The sequence below is a fragment of the Triticum aestivum genome, chromosome 3B (assembly GCF_018294505.1).
Source record: "Triticum aestivum cultivar Chinese Spring chromosome 3B, IWGSC CS RefSeq v2.1, whole genome shotgun sequence".
NCBI classification, from domain to species: Eukaryota; Viridiplantae; Streptophyta; class Magnoliopsida; order Poales; family Poaceae; genus Triticum; species Triticum aestivum.
This window is the reverse complement of record NC_057801.1, coordinates 227,897,972-227,915,955: the sequence shown is the minus strand read 5'-3', so window position 1 is coordinate 227,915,955 and position 17,984 is coordinate 227,897,972. Positions and strand designations below refer to the sequence as shown.

The 17,984-nt window shown below is 40.6% G+C and overlaps 2 long non-coding RNA genes across 10 annotated transcripts; both read left to right on the top strand.

Moving 5' to 3' along the window:
• The first annotated feature begins 8,157 nt into the window (after window positions 1-8,157).
• LOC123069461 (uncharacterized) lies at window positions 8,158-12,939 on the top strand. Of its 9 annotated transcripts, none has more exons than XR_006432558.1 (10): window positions 8,158-8,579; window positions 9,216-9,324; window positions 9,936-10,004; window positions 10,277-10,419; window positions 10,510-10,591; window positions 10,980-11,418; window positions 11,549-11,652; window positions 11,826-11,881; window positions 12,515-12,662; window positions 12,894-12,939. It is a non-coding gene; the product is annotated as an uncharacterized lncRNA (long non-coding RNA). The 9 variants fall into 9 exon arrangements; XR_006432559.1 differs by having other exon boundaries at window positions 12,329-12,662; XR_006432555.1 differs by having other exon boundaries at window positions 8,158-8,309; window positions 8,443-8,579; window positions 12,515-12,938.
• Window positions 12,940-13,028: 89 nt separating this feature from the next.
• LOC123069462 (uncharacterized) lies at window positions 13,029-17,260 on the top strand. The gene is made up of 4 exons (XR_006432563.1): window positions 13,029-13,175; window positions 15,238-15,373; window positions 15,740-15,858; window positions 16,754-17,260. It is a non-coding gene; the product is annotated as an uncharacterized lncRNA (long non-coding RNA).
• The last annotated feature ends 724 nt before the right edge of the window (window positions 17,261-17,984 follow it).

Sequence of the window (17,984 nt, the reverse complement as noted above, 5' to 3'; positions counted from 1 at the left end):
TACCTATTCTGCACAACTCCAAATGAGCTGAAACTTCACGAGGAATTTTTATGGAATAAATAAAAATAATGAGGCAATTAACTACCGGAGGGGACACCTGGTGAGCACAAGATACCAGGGTGCACCAGGGCCCCCAAGCGCGCCCTGGTGGGTTGTGCTCAGTCCAGCCCACCTTCGGCGCCCCTCTTCTGGTATTTAAGTCATTTTGACCTAGAAAAAATGAGGGGATGAATTTTCGGACGAAGCGTCGCCGTCTCGAGGCGGAACTTGGGCAGGAGCACTTTTGCCCTCCGGCGGAGCGATTCCGTTGGGGGAGCTTCCCTTCCGGAGGGGGAAATCATTGTCATCATCATCACCAACAACTGTCCCATCTTCGGGAGGGCAATCTGCATCAACATCTTCAACAACACCATCTCCTCTCAAACCCTAGTTCATCTCTCGTGTTCAATCTTTGTACCGGAATTATAGATTGGTGCTTGTGGGTGACAAGTAGTGTTGATTACATCTTGTAGTTGATTACTATATATGGTTTATTTGGTGGAAGATTATATATTCAGATCCATTATGCTATTTAATACCCCTCTGATTTTGAGCATGATTATCATTTGTGAGTAGTTAATTTTGTTCTTGAGCTCACGGGAGAAATCTTGTTGCAAGTAATCATGTGAATTTTATATGTGTTCGATGTTTTGATAGTATGTATTTTGTGATTCCCTTAGTGGTGTCATGTGAACATCGACTACATGACACTTCACCATACTTGGGCCTAAGGGAATGCATTGTGGATTAGTTATTAGATGATGGGTTGTGGGAGTGACAAAAGCTTAAACCCTAGTTTATGCGTTATTCCATAAGGGACTTTCGATCCAAAAGTTTAATGCTATGGTTAGAATTTATTCTTAATACTTTTCTCGTAGTTGCGGATGCTTGCAAGGGGGTTAATCATAAGTAGGAGGTTTGTTCAAGTAAGAACAGCATCTAAGCACAGGTCCACACACATATCAAGTTATCAAAGTAGCGAACACAAATCAAATCAACATGATGAAAGTGACTAGATGAAATTTCCGTGTGCCCTCAAGAACACTTTTCTTATCATAAGAGGCCATTCTGGCCTGTCCTTCGCCTCAAAAGGATTGGGCTACCTTGCTGCACTTTTATTACCGTTACCGTACTTGCTCGTTACAAATTACCCTGCTATCAAACTACTCATTACTTATAATTTTAGTACTTGCAGACTTTACCTTGCTGAAAACCGCTTGTCATTTCCTTCAGCTCCTCGTTGGGTTTGACACTCTTACTTATCAAAAGGAGTACGATTGATCCCCTATAATTGTAGGTCATCAAAAGTTCCTCCTTCCCCAAAATGGCCAGGGATCCAGCCGGAAGCAGAGCAATGGCAAGCGTCATCGCAACAAGAAGTAGATGATTAGATCCTGGTTTCTCCTAGTTTAGTATGCATGTAATTGCTTACTTTGGTGTGTGGAAATGTTATGTGTGTAGTCACTTGTGTCATTGTATGCTTAATTTGGTTATGCAATGCTGTCTTTTTAAGTATATATGTTGATGCTCTGTAGACAGAGCAAATCACATCGCACACGGACTAAACAATGGAACCCGTCGGTGATGATTTCATCAATCACTCCAATTGTATACCAGCAATCGTTTGCTCACAGCACACACAGTTTGTTAACAGGAATCGTCTGTGTTGTTATCGGTCTTCCTACACATTTCTGATTACATACCTGTTTGCTACGTATTACACACATCTTGTTAAGTTGAACCATTTCTGTTCTCTTGGCTCAACGGAAACAGTTCATCCGAGTGAACTGTATGCCTTATATCGCATACACCTTCATCTGGCTACCCGTTTCTGTTGTTCACCTCATCAGAAACAGTACATCTGAGTGAACTGTATGATGTATATCGCACATGCCTTCATCTGGCTGCCCATTTCTTTTGTTCCTCCTCATCGCAAACAGTTAACTGAACTGAACAGTATGCCCTGCATCACACACGCAACTAAAATCTGAACCGTGTTTGATGCATCCGTCATCGCAAATATTTTGCACCTTTTTTACCTTTTTACACCACCATTTATGATTATTGCATCGCACACAGTTTCGTCAGAGGGTCTATGATCGTAGTGTCGCGTTAGCAGCATCCCGCAGTAGTATATGGTGCCTTCCGTGCCGCGCACACGTGAAAAAGCATTCCTGATGTAGGGTGTTGCAATACGTTCATGATTCTTTTATAGTGGGTTGCTAGAGTGACAGAAGCTTAAACCCGAGTAAGGGGGTTGTTGCGTATGGGATAAAGGGAACTTGATGCTTTAATGCTATGGTTGAGTTTTACCTTAATGATCTTTAGTAGTTGCGGATGCTTGCTAGAGTTCGAATCATAAGTGCATATGATCCAAAGAGAGAAAGTATGTTATCTTATGCCTCTCCCTTATATAAAATCTATTTATATATAAAAAGTATTTGATGAGGTCATCAGAAAAAAGATAAATAACCTAAACAATCCCAAAATAGTTAGGAACATCCAGCCTTTAATTAGCTAGGGCAATTTCCAATCAACAAACTAAGACCATTAGATCTTCGTAATTACGGTGGACCCATAACCCACGCTTCATCTCATAGTCAATCTCCCGATCCAAAATATGTTGGGTCATCTCATGCTATAAAAAAAATGTGACAACTAAGTCACCATCTGGTACACACCGATACGGTGCACCATATTTAAGTGGAATACATTATTCCTTTGAAAAAAGACACGATCAGGTTGGACCATCCGTGATACATTTGCATTTGGATGGTTAGAGGGACTGTGGTATCCCCAGCCCACTAGGGTTCAAATCCTGATGCTCGCATTTATTTCAAGATTTCCGGCGATGCGCATTCAATGGGAGGAAACGTTGTCGTCGACGACTAGGCGCCTACGTGACTTCATAAATCTCAAGATGATATGCCGGCTCATAGAGGTAGGGTGTGCGTGTGCGCGTTTATAGGGTGTGTGTGTGTGTGCGCACGTGTATATGAGCGCTTGTGTCTGTACTGATGTTCAAAAAAACAAAATTCTCACGATCCCAAAAAGAAATCTAAACTAAAAAATTTAAATTATTTTTTGTGGGGAAAAAACTTTTAAATTCAGTAGGCATATTTCCAATAATTAAAAAACTGATCAGGATACAACCTCCTTTTTTTAAAGCAATAAGGGATACAATCTCAACAGAACCAAACTCTCGCGGTCGTGTAGAGATACAATTTGTCAAAATATAACCATGCTCTCACAATGGTGTAAAGAGATAAAATCTGTCTACAAATAGAACAAAACTCTCACGATCCAAACAATCTCTCTTTTCGTCGTGCACATGTGAAGTAACTTGGCCAACCTAAAATACCTTCCCTTTAAAAAGCGTTAATCATTTATTGTCCGGTCTGACTTTAGATCACCCCGCATATCCTACAAGTGGCACTTTGACATTGACTTCCTCCAGCGGCAACCAGCTCTCCAATGGCCGATTCTCCTGTTGACTCTCCTCGACTGCAATCGGCTCAGTTGAGCGATCAAACCACCTCCAGTAAGTACCATCTTCACAGAATTATAGCATTGCTCAACTGAAGATATTTGACATGTTAGCTCTAAAGGTCGATTATATTGAAATAGAAACATATATTATGTTATTCTAGATTAATTATTGCAATTCTAAGGTGGCACGTTCATACTTTTACTTATCTAGAGAAGGCTTATGCGATGGATGTTGATTCTAGTGTATTCACGTTAGGATAATACACTCTAGAAGATTGTTCTTCAAAACCACTCTAGGAGACTAGAACTATGCTACTAGTTTAACTGAAACAAATGTAATTACTTGCTACAATATAGAGAAACTTATATCGTGTATCAGAAGGTTTTGAAATTTTATGAACATCTAATTCTATAGTGGGTTCCTGTGGAATATTTTAGCAAATATGGTGAATATTTTAGCACAAACAAACGATAGTGACTGTCATTTAAAATTTGATCAGGAAATTCAACGGTGAGAACTTTAATCTCTTTGTGTAAACCCAAATCCAAATTTACTAACCATTTATTACTAGGTCTATCACTATGCATAGCAAATGCATCTAAAGTCATCTGAGACACTGAAATTCCAAAGACAGGCCAAATTAATGAGAGGTATGGTATACAATAATGCAATTATGTACACCCTCTGTAACGAAATATAAGACACTTTTTGGTGTAGTTGTCTACAAAAAAATCCTACATTTGGTTATAGAGGGAGTATATTTTTAGAGTTAAAAGCTTATGGGATCATGTTGTAAACCTATTATAGGCGTTCTGAAACTGTTGTCCCAACAATGATGGTAGTCAACGAAAGCACCAAAGGAACGATTAAAGAGCAAATGGTCTACAACAGAAAAACATTAAGTGAAATTATGGAACTGTGATATAGTGATGTTAAAAGAAAGGTTTACCTCTAACCTTCATCATCATACCATACCTTCCCTATTGTATAGTATCTAATCTCATATCTTTTCTCTTGAATTATAATAGGAATTTGGATGCACAACAAAAGCAACAATTGATGTCATTATAATGGATAAAGGTTGGTGGTACCAGAAGTGGTGTCATGTGTTATTGCAGTGCTGCTTCTACACAGAGATGGAACGGCGCACTCAAGGTTCCACATCCACCTAATCCTTATAGAAGAGTCAACCTGTGACATCTAACAAGGTTCACACTTCACAGACATACTAAAAAGGATGTCGCTAATACTATAGGACGAGGCTCCAATGGCAAAAAAGATATATTGAGGTGCTAGACAGGACTCTCGGGGATATATTAAGGCATAAAAATGTGAACAACATCGAGCGACCATTCGGCGGCATGACAATGGTTCTATGAGGGGACTTCCACCAGATCCTTTCTGTTATACCAAAGGGAAGAAGACACAACATAGTCACTGCATCCATTAAAAGGTCATATCTTTGGAGGGACATTCATATAATGAAAGTAACAAAGAGCATGCGACTCAACTACACAACACGTGATGAATCGGAGAAACAAAGGGTAGGAAAATTCACAGAGTGGATTCTGAATATTGGTGATAGAAAAAAAATACAACATCAGAAGGTGAGGAGATGATAAAAATACCACGTGGCATACTAATAAAGAAAGGAAATGATAAAAAAACAATTGTGGAAATCATATCGAAATTTGTAGGGGAAGTAGTATCGCAAGCAATATTTCTCAGAAGAAAGAGCAATATTATGTCCAAGGAACGAAATAGTTCATGATATAAATGATTATATAATGGATCAGCTACAAGGTGAAGAGAAAACTTATTTAAACTACAAAACAGTATGCAAAGCAACAACCTTAAATGCATAAACGGAAATGTTATATCCAGCAGAGTTACTGAATAGCTTACAATTCCATGGAATCCTAAATCACAAGATCAAATTAGAAGTGGGAATACATGTGATGCTCCTACGTAATATCAAGCAAAGTGATGGGTTATGCAATTGTACAAGGATGGCAATTTTAACTTGGAAGAAAATTCATCAAAGCACAGATAATAACAGGAACAGATGTGGGAGAAATGTTATATATTCCAAGAATAGTCATGTCACCAACTGAATCCACGTGGCCGTTCGTTCTAAAAAGGAGACAATATCCTATATCGGTTTGCTCTGCTATGACTATCAACAAAAGCCAGGCTACCTAAACAAGTTTTCACACATGGACAACTATATGTAGCCTTCTCAAGAGTCACAAAAAGGGATGGACTGCAGGTAATGGTAAATGATGAAGATAGCAATGAGGACGATGTGGTCAAAAACATACTCCATTGGTTCCATTTAGTTGTTGCTGATTTGATATAAATATTGTAAAGGTATGGACATATAAGGAACTTTCAGCATGACACTTCTTTGACTAGCTGAGGTGGCCTATTACATAAGAATCATATATATAGAAATTTAGTACATTGCAAACTATCCTGAAAAATACAAACCGACTTCACTATGCTCACATGATATGGCAGGATGAATATGGTCTCCAACAGTGCCAATGTATTGCAAACACAAATCGACATTTGGTGGAATTAGTTCATTGCTACAAAACATCGGCAATTTATATGTGATATCAGATTCTTCAGGCTTATTATTTAGTGCAAAGCAATAGTGAGAGCATCGGGACATTTTTATATTTCATATGTAGAATGCAATCATATCTGATTTAATCTTCCTTTTTCTTTTAAAAATATTAAAACTATAGCTAATCACAAATGTACTAATTAATTCTTATGTTTATTGAACAATAATATGGGTAGGGCCATAGGGGGGCCTAACACTACCAATGCCGGACCCATGCCCAAAAAAAGGGAGGGGGCATAAAGAAAACAAAAGTTCACCTTGAGATGTATTTGGCATTCAAAACTTATTGTCGTCATTTAGTAACTTCAGCATAAGTCAATCGAATGAATGCCAGGATCAACCAGTATACAGGATGATAAAATGGCTATAAATATAGTATATAAATACACTCTAAATTCATATTCAATTCAATACGGTAAATAAATAACTAAAAATTATGTCAACCTGGCACAACAATAGCAAATTTACTACCTTTTTTGGCCGCAAATTTACTCAGACATACACTTACATTTTCTAAATTTCACACACTTAATAGTACGTACCTCATTCAGCACTGAGCAGTTAAAAATAGAATCGCATGTTTCCCCAAGATTTAAAGGAAAATGAAGAAACATTTTCCACTGACAAACGTTTCCTAAATTACATTATAAATATGACAGAGTAGGAAAAGGGGAAAAAGGGGTACCTGCAGGTCGAAGTTCGAACTTCGAAGAATGTTGACGCAGTTGAGGATGACGATGACTTGCCGAGTAGCATCGAGCGACAATATCCACTATGCGTCTGCCTCGCACTTGGGGAAGACAATGTTGCCTCCTTCCTCATAATCGAGCTGGATCCAAGATAGTAGAGAGAGACAAAATCCACGCCCAAATCAACTGCATGGACACCGATAGGGACGGCACCCAACTGCTAGAAGATCTAGGAGTCGTACGAGGAGCTAAGCCAGCCACCGTAGATGATTACCCTGCGTCGACACAAACGAGTCGAACTGCTGCCATGGCTGCTCGTGAGGACGACAAGCTTATCCAGCGGGAGAAATTTTGTAGTCAACGAAGGAAAGGAGAAAGGGGATCTTTTTTTCCGAGGGTACGCCAAAGGCGTACCTTAGCTTTATAGAATGGAGAAAAATATGTACAAGAGTTATTACATTGAGCTAGTTGAAGGTCACAAGCCGACCCCAACCAAACCTCCACTCCACTCCTAAATACTACTCTACTACTCGGGTATCGGTCTTCCTCCAGATGCTCCTGCCGTAGCCCAAGTCCTCAAGTCGTCGAAGATCAAGTCCACAGTCTCCCATTCATTTTTGATTTGGTTCGATCCGAACACTCTTGCGTTCCTCTGTTTTCAGAGTGTCCAGCAAATGAGCATCACGAATGTGTCAAATCCTTTCCGAGTTTGCTTTTGTATGCGCTTTCTAGCTTCCGTCCACCATTGCACCAAATGGGATTCATATGTTGGGCAAAGCTTCACTCTCAATCCCATCCTGGACATGCATATGTACCACACTTGCCTCGAGAACACACATTGCAGCAAGATGTGGTCGACTGTGTCTTCCTCTTGATCACAAAAGTAGCATTTAGATGTTTGGTCTTGCAAACCGTGTCTAGCCCTTCTGTCCGACGTCTAGGAGAAAGGGGATCTGGAATGTGTCAAAGTGTACGTGCGAAAGAATCCAGAAATAAGAGAGGAGTGTTCCACCGAGCTCTCACAGCGATCAGGCACTCTAGGCCGTCCGATCGGTTTTCTTGATGCGATTCTGAGTGTTGGATCGAGAGGTGGAAGGAGTTGGGCCGTCGGATCGAAGATGAGCTCCTGTAGGAATGAATAGTTACCGCTCGCTATAAAGATCGCGCGTAAATTCTGTGCCCTGATGTGGGTATTCTCATCATTTCATACACGGACATATAAAGGTTGTGGCCCTCGTGGAGAGAAAACGTAGCCGCCTCGCGCACTCGCGCCTTCCACCTCGTCCTCTTGCTCTCGCTCGCCTCTCTCCCTCCAAACCCTAGCCTCGCTCCTGCCTCCCTGCCCTGCTGCCATCCAAATCCAACCCTACGCTGCCACCATCTCCTTCGCCTAGCAAGCCGTCGCCGCCCCGCCATCTCCTCGACCCAGCCGACCACCCCGGCGTGGCCACCATCGACGGTAAGGAGGAGGAGCACGGTGGGAAGGAGGAGGACAACTAGGGGAGGAAGGACGGCATCAACGTCTCGTCTCCGTCTAGGTTCGCATCTCTCTCTCTCATAGCTCCCCTTCTTAGATCGACTCTCCCTGTCAGATCCTCCTATACCCAACACGAGATGGAGAGAGAGATGTTTGGAAGGAGATGGGAGGAACAGTAGAAGGGAGGGAGAAGTTGTGCCATATCCATCCCGTCCACTCATCGTGCGCGGCGACCGGTTGGGTTCTGGATAGGTGAGCGCCATGTCCACTTCCCCATCCCCCCCTCTCTTTTGTGGGTTTACTTATTCATCCGCTCAAGATCTATTCGATTAAATATGTTGATCTGTTCATCCTGTCGGCTCAGGAAGAAACTCATTTTGGATGAGAACAATATATAATTTTGTGACTTGGTCAGATCTCAGGTTGTCCTTTCTCCTTCTATCTGATCGTGTATAGTTAGTTGGTTGTGTTTTGGGTACTGATATGGTTTAGTTAAGGCCAGATTTAATTGGAGGTTTAGTTCGGTTAAAAAGATGATGCCATGTGACATTCAGTATTTATGTCCATATTACAGATCATATGCAAATAAACTATTTGAATGGACACTGCAGTTCACACACTCTCTCTCTCTGATGTTAACTCTATTATGTTGGATAAAAGTAACAGAGGAAGCATGTATGCTGCATTGAGTTACTTTTTTATTTATAAAATGAATTATTTATGTATTCTCTAGTAAGTTTTATGTTCGAAATATTGTGGAAAGAGTACATAAAAATGAGCCATGAATCAATAGGTATGCACACTCTGGGGTACAATAAAGACAAATCTTTTATGTCAAGACAAAATGGCTTAATTTACTTAGGTCAATTATTGGAATTGTTTTTGTAGGGTACTAGGATTGGTGATTTGAGTGGCTAATTTCGAGAGTGGTGCCGACAGCGAGAGGCGTCTATGATAATGGAGGCAGCGACAAGCACAAATATGCTCTAGCTTTGAGGTACAAATATGTTCTGAACTTATATTAGAGCTTCACGTATCATTATGTCGCGATTCACCAAAAAAACTGCATTGCAAAACTGTACGCTTTTCTTTCGACCGTATGACATCTTAATCCTTTTAGGTTGGCATCAAACTCTACAAGTGGATTTTTATTATTGTGTTGAGACATGCTTTGATTTCTATTAATTGGCCAATATTTGATGTCATATTTTCTTTAGATGCATCACTTACAGTTATCCTCTGATTTCTATTAATTGGCCAATATTTTTTGTGGAGTCATAATTCTGTTATAGCATCTCCTTGCCTTTTTTGCTTTGAAAAACACCGTTGATCATAAGCTAATTGCAGCAGTAGGGTTGGGAACTTTAAGCATGCCTAGGATATTTATATTTTAGTTGGAAAATAATTATGCCAATTTTGTGATTTATCTATTATCTATTTCTTTCACCTTTGAACACTTCGAATATACTAGCCCATATTGTGCATTACTTTGTAAGGTTAACTTTTGTAGGAACACTGATTTGCAAGGTTAACTTTCTAGCAGTTTGGTGTGTTCCATTTTATGGAGATATCTCTTGGAAACTTATTCTTCCTATCTTTGTTTTTAAGGGGTGTAGAAGCTAGAGAGAACTCATTATGTGAGGATACAACCCTTGAAAGCTATGGATATTCCTACAGGTAAACAAGTGAAATATTTGTTGTTGGTTACTCACTTAGTGAAAATGTTCGAAAATACTAATAGAAGATGAGTAAGAACTGCAGTTGACACACCAAATATGTTATTTAGCATAAGCTCTTCCAATCTGCTAGATTTTGTTGGTTACTTAACTTTGTTATTAGGTTTGTAGATATTACGATTTTCAATTTGTGAACTGCATGCCCGTACTGGTATGACGTGTGTGTTGGGAACTGCATGCCCTTATTGTTAACATCTCTAATCCATTTTTCAGATACACTGCTGGTATTGTTCCGCAATCTGTTTACACGTCAGGGAAGTTGGTTTTCTGCCGTCCTGCTTCTCATCTACATTAATTTTCCTCTATGGATGTGGTTAGTGTTTGTTGCTGGATCCAAAAGTCACCGCCGCCTACTGGTGATCTTGAGTCTTTACTGTCGGATTGCTGGTTGCTATTATAGCTTGTTGTTTTTAACAGTTACTAAGTGTTTTCTTTGCTCGCCGCAGATATGCAGACCTGTTTGTGTCCCTCAACATATAGAAGAAGTTCATCCCAAGCTTCAAGACTCTAGGGTTAATTCCATAGAAGGTAACTTCCTTTGATATTGGTATTGTTCAATTTTGTTTTTTCGGCTTCTGGTTGCTATTATAGCTTGTTGTTTTTAACGGTTACTAAAGATATGTTCAAATTCATACCAGCACTCCAATAGCTATTGCTTGAAATCTATTTTCTACATGTGGTTATTAAGTATATATACCTATAAAGTGTCCTTTATTGCTTTCTTAAATTCTAGGTAGTTTTCTACGCAATGATGGCATTGGTAGATTTCGTTGCAGTATTGAAATGTAAATATATTGAAATGATCAACTGGCAAGATTAGTTAGCTTTCTTCCTGATTATGTTTTCTCTTCCATTTTCAATGCTATGTATTCCACGCATTCTCATGTCCATGGTGCCTTTTTTGTTTGATGTGAAGTAAATTTCCACACGGGGTGAGGCGACGAGGTTGTGGCAACTTGGCGGCATGACTGCCGATCAGCCAAGAAAGACCTACTCTCTCTACACCTCCGCATGGTTGCTTGCTGCTGCAATCAACTTCTCTATCATTGTTGGAATGGGTCAGAGATAAAAACTGCAAGTCCCCTTGCGCATAATCTCTTTTCTTTTGAAGCACATTTCCGATTTGAGCTAAGTGACAGTTTGATTGATATTGGCGTGATGGCTAAGGTCGAGGCTGCCACGTACTAGACCACCGTCGCGCCCAACGTCGAGGAGTGTGTTAGCAACGTGGCCAGGGCCATAGCGTCCAGTGTCGAGAACGTGGCCAAGGGGATCTTGTGGTGCGGGGTGGTAACCATGAACAGGCTCCACCGGGCGAACGAGGTCAGCCCGGAGATGCTCGGGCATATCAAAATGTAGTGCTTTCTTTCTCAGTTTTCACATCAAATGTGTTCCTAATTTGCAGTCAAGCAAACTTATTCAGTAGGATTTGTGATGCATAAATCGGTAAATGATTTTGGGTCAATCCTGGTTGTGGTGGTGCAGGCTTCATGTGCGTATATGTGACTATTTGCTTATGATGAACTTGAAGACAGTCGTTAAGGTATTCATGGTGGAGGGAAAGGTTGATGCTGGTCTTGGTCCTATTTGTAAGTTTCTCACACTACTCTTTTTATTAATGCATGATTCCTTACGAAATGGTAACACTATCTCTATTATAAACTGAATGCTAATGAGAATTGTACTTAATACTTCTATGAGGACCACTTTTCTCAGCAGTTTTCCTTATAATGTTTGCTTTCATTTCCAATGGACGGGTCAGATGCAACCTGTGTGGAATTCAAGGAAGAAGGGCATTTCGAACAAAGAAATCAGCTGGTTAGAACACTGTTTATGTCCCTTTGCCCTTTGCGTAGTAGCGAGTACTCTGTAGTTTACCCATTTGAAAAATACTTCTTCAAATCCATGGAAAATGTTCTATTCATGCACTGCTGATTGTAGCTGTAAGATGCTAAGATAGGAATGCTGATGTAGGTTTATCCCACCCATCAGATTTGTTCCTACAGTCGAATCTCCATGATCCTATACTGCTTCTCTCTAATTGTTCCTACAAATGAATCATCCATCTAATTATTGCATCTAAGTACAACTGTCTTTTTCAGTTGCATAATGTCCATCATAATGTTGCGAAGACTACGGCCCTGATCCTAAGAGCCTACTGACATTTCACCAAATCCTGTTATAGTTTTTTTATTAGCAGCAGATACTTGATTAATTTGCCTTTATAATTCCAAGTACATGACCATACTGATCCTTCTATTTTAGATGTAGCAGAACATACGTTCGTAATTGATACACCTAGGCTCAGCTTCTCCGAATTGATATGAAGGCCTGGAGCGTGTTTGTTTTGTTTTCAACTCAAGGCGATCAAGTAGGCCCATAGAGACACAGTAAAAGATTTATCTGAATTCCTGGAGCGTGTTTGTTTTGTTTTCAACTCGAGGTGATCAGGTTTAGTGCCAGGCTCCTTGCTACTGTAGCTGATGGGGAACACTGCTATGGCTGCTGCATGGTGGCGGGGTTTGGTCATGCCGCTAGTGCTCCTTCAGATTGGTGTGGATGCCTGTGCTCGGAATCTGCTGTATCTACGGGTTCCCAGGTTCTTCCCTTCCTCTCCGGTGGCGGGGAAGGCATACTTTTCTTAATTGATCTAGGTGTTGTCAAATACTTCAAGTTTTATGCCCCATTGTATAGAGTGCATTTTGGATGATTAATCTGGAGCAGATATAACATGTAGATGTTGTTTAACATAAATCAAAGATTGAGATGACAAATATTAAAAATATGAGAAGCTATAAAATTGGCGTGTTGACTGTGGTTTGTTTTGCAGGTCCCCTTGCTAATTTTATAGTGAGCTAGCATTCTGGATCTTTGGGTAAGATAACTTGTCCAGTGCTTTTTGGCATACCTATGTACAAACCTTTCTTTTTGTTCTCATGTTGCTTAATTTCTCATTCATGGACAAGGGAGGATCCTCACCGGAGCCTCTAAGGAGGGGATCCGCACCCAAAGGTGTTGACTTTGATGTGGCCGTCGTGCCGACCAGAAGTTTCCTCTAGATCCACATCGCCTATTTTTTGGACTGGAGATATGTTGTCAGCATTTCAAGCAGGTAATGCTCATCTATTTATGTTTCAGACCATTGTCTTCTTATTGACATGATGGATATCGAAAAGAAAATTATTAGAGCCTGTTCGTTTTCTCTCCGCTCCCTCGACCGTGCTCCCGGAGCGGAGCAGACTGCAACTCATTTTCACGGAGTGGCTCAAAGGGATCTCCATAGCTCCACGGATTGGAGCGGAGTGGCTAGATTCCGAACATGGCCTTAGCTAGGTTCATACTGAAGGAAATATGCCCTAGAGGCAATAATAAAGTTATTATTTATTTCCTTATATCATGATAAATGTTTATTATTCATGCTAGAATTGTATTAACCGGAAACATAATACATGTGTGAATATATAGACAAACAGAGTGTCACTAGTATGCCTCTACTTGACTAGCTTGTTAATCAAAGATGGTTATGTTTCCTAACCATGGACAAAGAGTTGTTATTTGATTAAAGGGCTCGCATCATTAGTTGAATGATCTGATTGACATGACCCATTCAGTTAGCTTAGCACCCGATCGTTTAGTATGTTGCTATTGCTTTCTTCATGACTTATACATGTTCCTATGACTATGAGATTATGCAACTCCCGTTTACCGGAGGAACACTTTGTGTGCTACCAAACGTCACAACGTAACTGGGTGATTATAAAGGTGCTGTACAGGTGTCTCCAAAGGTACTTGTTGGGTTGGCATATTTCGAGATTAGGATTTGTCACTCAGAATGTCGGAGAGGTATCTCTGGGCCCTCTCGGTAATGCACATCACTTAAGCCTTGCAAGCATTGCAACTAATGAGTTAGTTGCGAGATGATGCATTACGGAAACGAGTAAAGAGACTTGCCGGTAACGAGATTGAACTAGGTATTGGATACCGACGATCGAATCTCGGGCAAGTAACATACCGATGACAAAGGGAACAACGTATGTTGTTATGCGGTCTGATCGATAAAGATCTTCGTAGAATATGTAGGAACCAATATGGGCATCCAGGTCCCGCTATTGGTTATTGACCGGAGACGTGTCTCGGTCATGTCTACATTATTCTCGAACCGTAGGGTCCGCACGCTTAAGGTTTCGATGAAAGTTTTATTATGAGTTTATGAGTTTTGATGTACCGAAGGAGTTCGGAGTCCCGGATGAGATCGGGGACATGACGAGGAGTCTCGAAATGGTCGAGACATAAAGATCGATATATTGGACGACTATATTCGGAGTTCGGAAAGGTTCCGAGTGATTTGAGTATTTTTCGGAGTACCGGAGAGTTACGGGAATTCGCCGGGGAGAAGTATTGGGCCTTATTGGGCCCTGCGGGAAAGAGAGAGGGGCTGCCTAGGGCAGGCCCCGCGCCCCCCATGGTCTAGTCCAAATTGGACTAGGGGGAGGGGCTGCACCCCCTCCTTCCTTCCCTTCTCTCTTCCCCTTCCTAGTCTCCTACTCCTAATACATGGAAGGACTCCTAGTTGGACTAGGAAAGGGGGAATCCTACTCCCGGTGGGAGTAGGACTCCCCAGGGTGCGCCATAGTAGAGGGCCGGCCCTCCCCTCCTCCTCTCCTTTATATACGGGGGTAGGGGGCACCCCATAGACACACAAGTTAATCATTGAGATCGTTCCTTAGCCGTGTGCGGTGCCCCCCTCCACGATATTACACCTCGGTCATATTGTAGCGGTGCTTAGGCGAAGCCCTGCGACAGTAGAACATCAAGATCGTCACCACGCCGTCGTGCTGACGGAACTCCTCCCCGTGCCTCTGCTGGATCGGAGTTCGGGTTGCGTCATCGAGCTGTACGTGTGTCAAGAACTCGGAGGTGCCGGAGTAACGGTGCTTGGATCGGTTGAACCGGGAGGACGTACGACTACTTCCTCTACGTTGCGTCAACGCTTCCGCTTCGGTCTACGAGGGTACGTAGACAACACTCTCCTCTCTCGTTGCTATGCATCACCATGATCTTGTGTGTGCGTAGTAAATTTTTTGAAATTACTATGTTCCCCAACACAAACACCATGCATACATAGGCCAACACATTTGATATTCATGGACTACCTTGCTCCTGTCTTCATGTAGTTTGCTCGCTCCCAAGGAGAAGGGGTGCCACTTGGCCGGCGAAGTGCTGGCAGCAGGAAGTATGCCATCGACATCATCGAGATCCGCTTGAAGGATGGTCGTTGTCCTCTCCAAGAGGAGGGGCCAGCTCAAGGAGGTACAGCTAGCTCACCGCAGCTTGTTCATCCCTTCTCTATTTCTTATTCAGCTACATAAATTATATTTATGTGGTGGAAATATTTTCACAGAAGCTGCTCAGAGAATTGGCTGAATTAGTGTGTCAGATTTATTCTTAATTAGAAATTTCTCTCTAGCAGTGGTTGTATTGGAAACGTGTCCTTCCAAAGAGTAAATGTTTTCACATCAGATATTTAATGTTTCTTCATATAAGTGATGCAATGAGTAGCACTGTAGTCTTTCATGGAATTTATACTGAAAGACACTTGTGAACTCTAAATATTTTTATTTACCTCCAAGATTGAAGCCCTCACTAAAAGGTAAATTCTTATTCCTCTTTGTGCAGGATACTACTATGAGATGGTCTGATACATAGAAGATGGACTCAAGCCCCTCTAGGGAAGCATCCACTATCCCTGTTCTACTGATTTCGCCGGAACGTCGACCGCCTATGCTCCGCCTGAGGTACGCCGTTCTAAAATCCACACAGCTAATCCATGAGTAACCTTCAAGTAGCAAGCTATTATGTTTCGAAATTTATTAGAAAGATAATGTGTTTTGGACTATATACTTCACCATGATCTTTTACTATGTATCTGCATCGATAGCATCTATCGTCATTGCCTTGCCATATACAGACATGCTGTGGAGTTTTGCAAGAAAAAGTGAAACCTATAATAATGAGTGATGATTATGATATGATTCTTGGATGAGTAATTTAGGGAAAGAAAGCTAATTTACTGGAAAAATGTAAATATTGTATTAAACATAGTACAGATGTACTTCGCTTGCCAATTTAATTTCCATTTGGATCTAACACGATGTCGTGCTTATAATTTCCACAAAATATTGTCGGTCACTTGCATATGTTGGATGTGAAAAACAGCAATATACACTTTGATACTTTGAGGCTATTAGAAATAGTAGGGATGATATGCTACTTCCAGTCTGCAACAATTTATTACTGGTCCCCTTGCCTCGCTTATAGTTCATGTAGTACCATGTTTATGCTTCAAACCAGCTATGACATCCCTCTTCCACCCATTCTATATTGATATTGCTTCTAAATACACATATGCATGCAGTTAATCTTTTACAGTACTAATGCCAGATATCATAAGGTAGAAAAATGTAGTGCTATTTTAGTTATGGAGTCGGCAATGTATGTTACTGGAATGATCAGCTAGCATGCAAATGAGCTCCATTTCTTCTCTTTCAGATACGATCTTATGTTCTGCCTGAACATAGATGCTTCTGCTGCGCACTCCATTGTTTTGTCTTACTACAATTGGGTATTGAAACCGCCTATTTTGAATGCAACAATTTAAATATTTACTGCTCTCTCTCTCACCATGTTTAGTGATGACGAAGTGATGCATACGGAAACATGTTCGATAAGAATCAGCGTGCCAATATGGAATATAAGGTGAGTGAGTATTGTGTATGCTGAGCCCTCCAAACTTTTTGCAAGGCCTGTAAAACAGTGGAATGCAACACTAGCAGAAAGGAAGAACTGTAGACTCAATCATGGACTACTTGAGTTAACTATTTGCTCAATACATCAAGCACCAGGCCTCTCCTACTCCTGCTCTCAAAATGGAAAAGGAGATCAGGCAACTAGGGATCTGAGTACTGTAATTTGATAAATTTTGTTTTTTGGGTGGCATGAAAGGGCCACTTTTTCTTAGAAGTGGCTTATTCTTAGCCAGTCTTTCCAATTAACACCTTATTGATTGGAACATAATGAGTAAATGTATGTGTGGTTCTTTCTATTTAAGAGATTTAGATGAAATTATGGAAGCTACAAACCTCTGTATCTTATAAGACCTTTTTTATACCAAAAAGCTCCTTATACATTAAGTTATTACAGAGGGAGTATATTGGAGCGACAGTATCACATTAATAATTTGGCTTTCATCTTGGCATTACCTGCTTGATCAAAACGTTGGGATCGGCACCCTGGCGCGATCCTAATATAGTATGTGTGGACGCTATGTGCATCTACGAAATCATGTTTGGCTAACTCCAAAATAAGCATACCGACAGGACAATTTTTTGTTTTGCCAAAAGGTATCCTACTAATAACCTATGATTAGGTATAGGGTACATACCCTATAAATATAAAATATATAAATATAAATACATACTTCCTCCGTTCCTAAATATAAGTCTTTGTAGAGATTTCACTATGGACTGAGAGAGTACATCGCATATATGTGTGTTTGCCTAAATATATTTTTTATCCTATAAATTAGTTAAAACATATCCAACCAAACATACAGTGCATTATCTTATGGAAAAAAATCACAAAACCGTACCAAGAGTTTATGTTTCGACTTAAACTTAATCCATATGCAACCTCTCCGCAGGACAACTTATAAATTAAGAATAAAATAATTTACTACTGCATGACGTGTGTTAGCAACATAAACTACCATCGAACAAACACCACAAAAATAATCAACCGAACACACGTTCTCTTCGAACAATTCAAAGCAAAAGTGCCCTCCCGATATTTCATGAAACATGAAAGAGGAATTCCTCTTATATTGAAAGCCCAATTCAAGGCAAACCCATAACGCTACCAAATA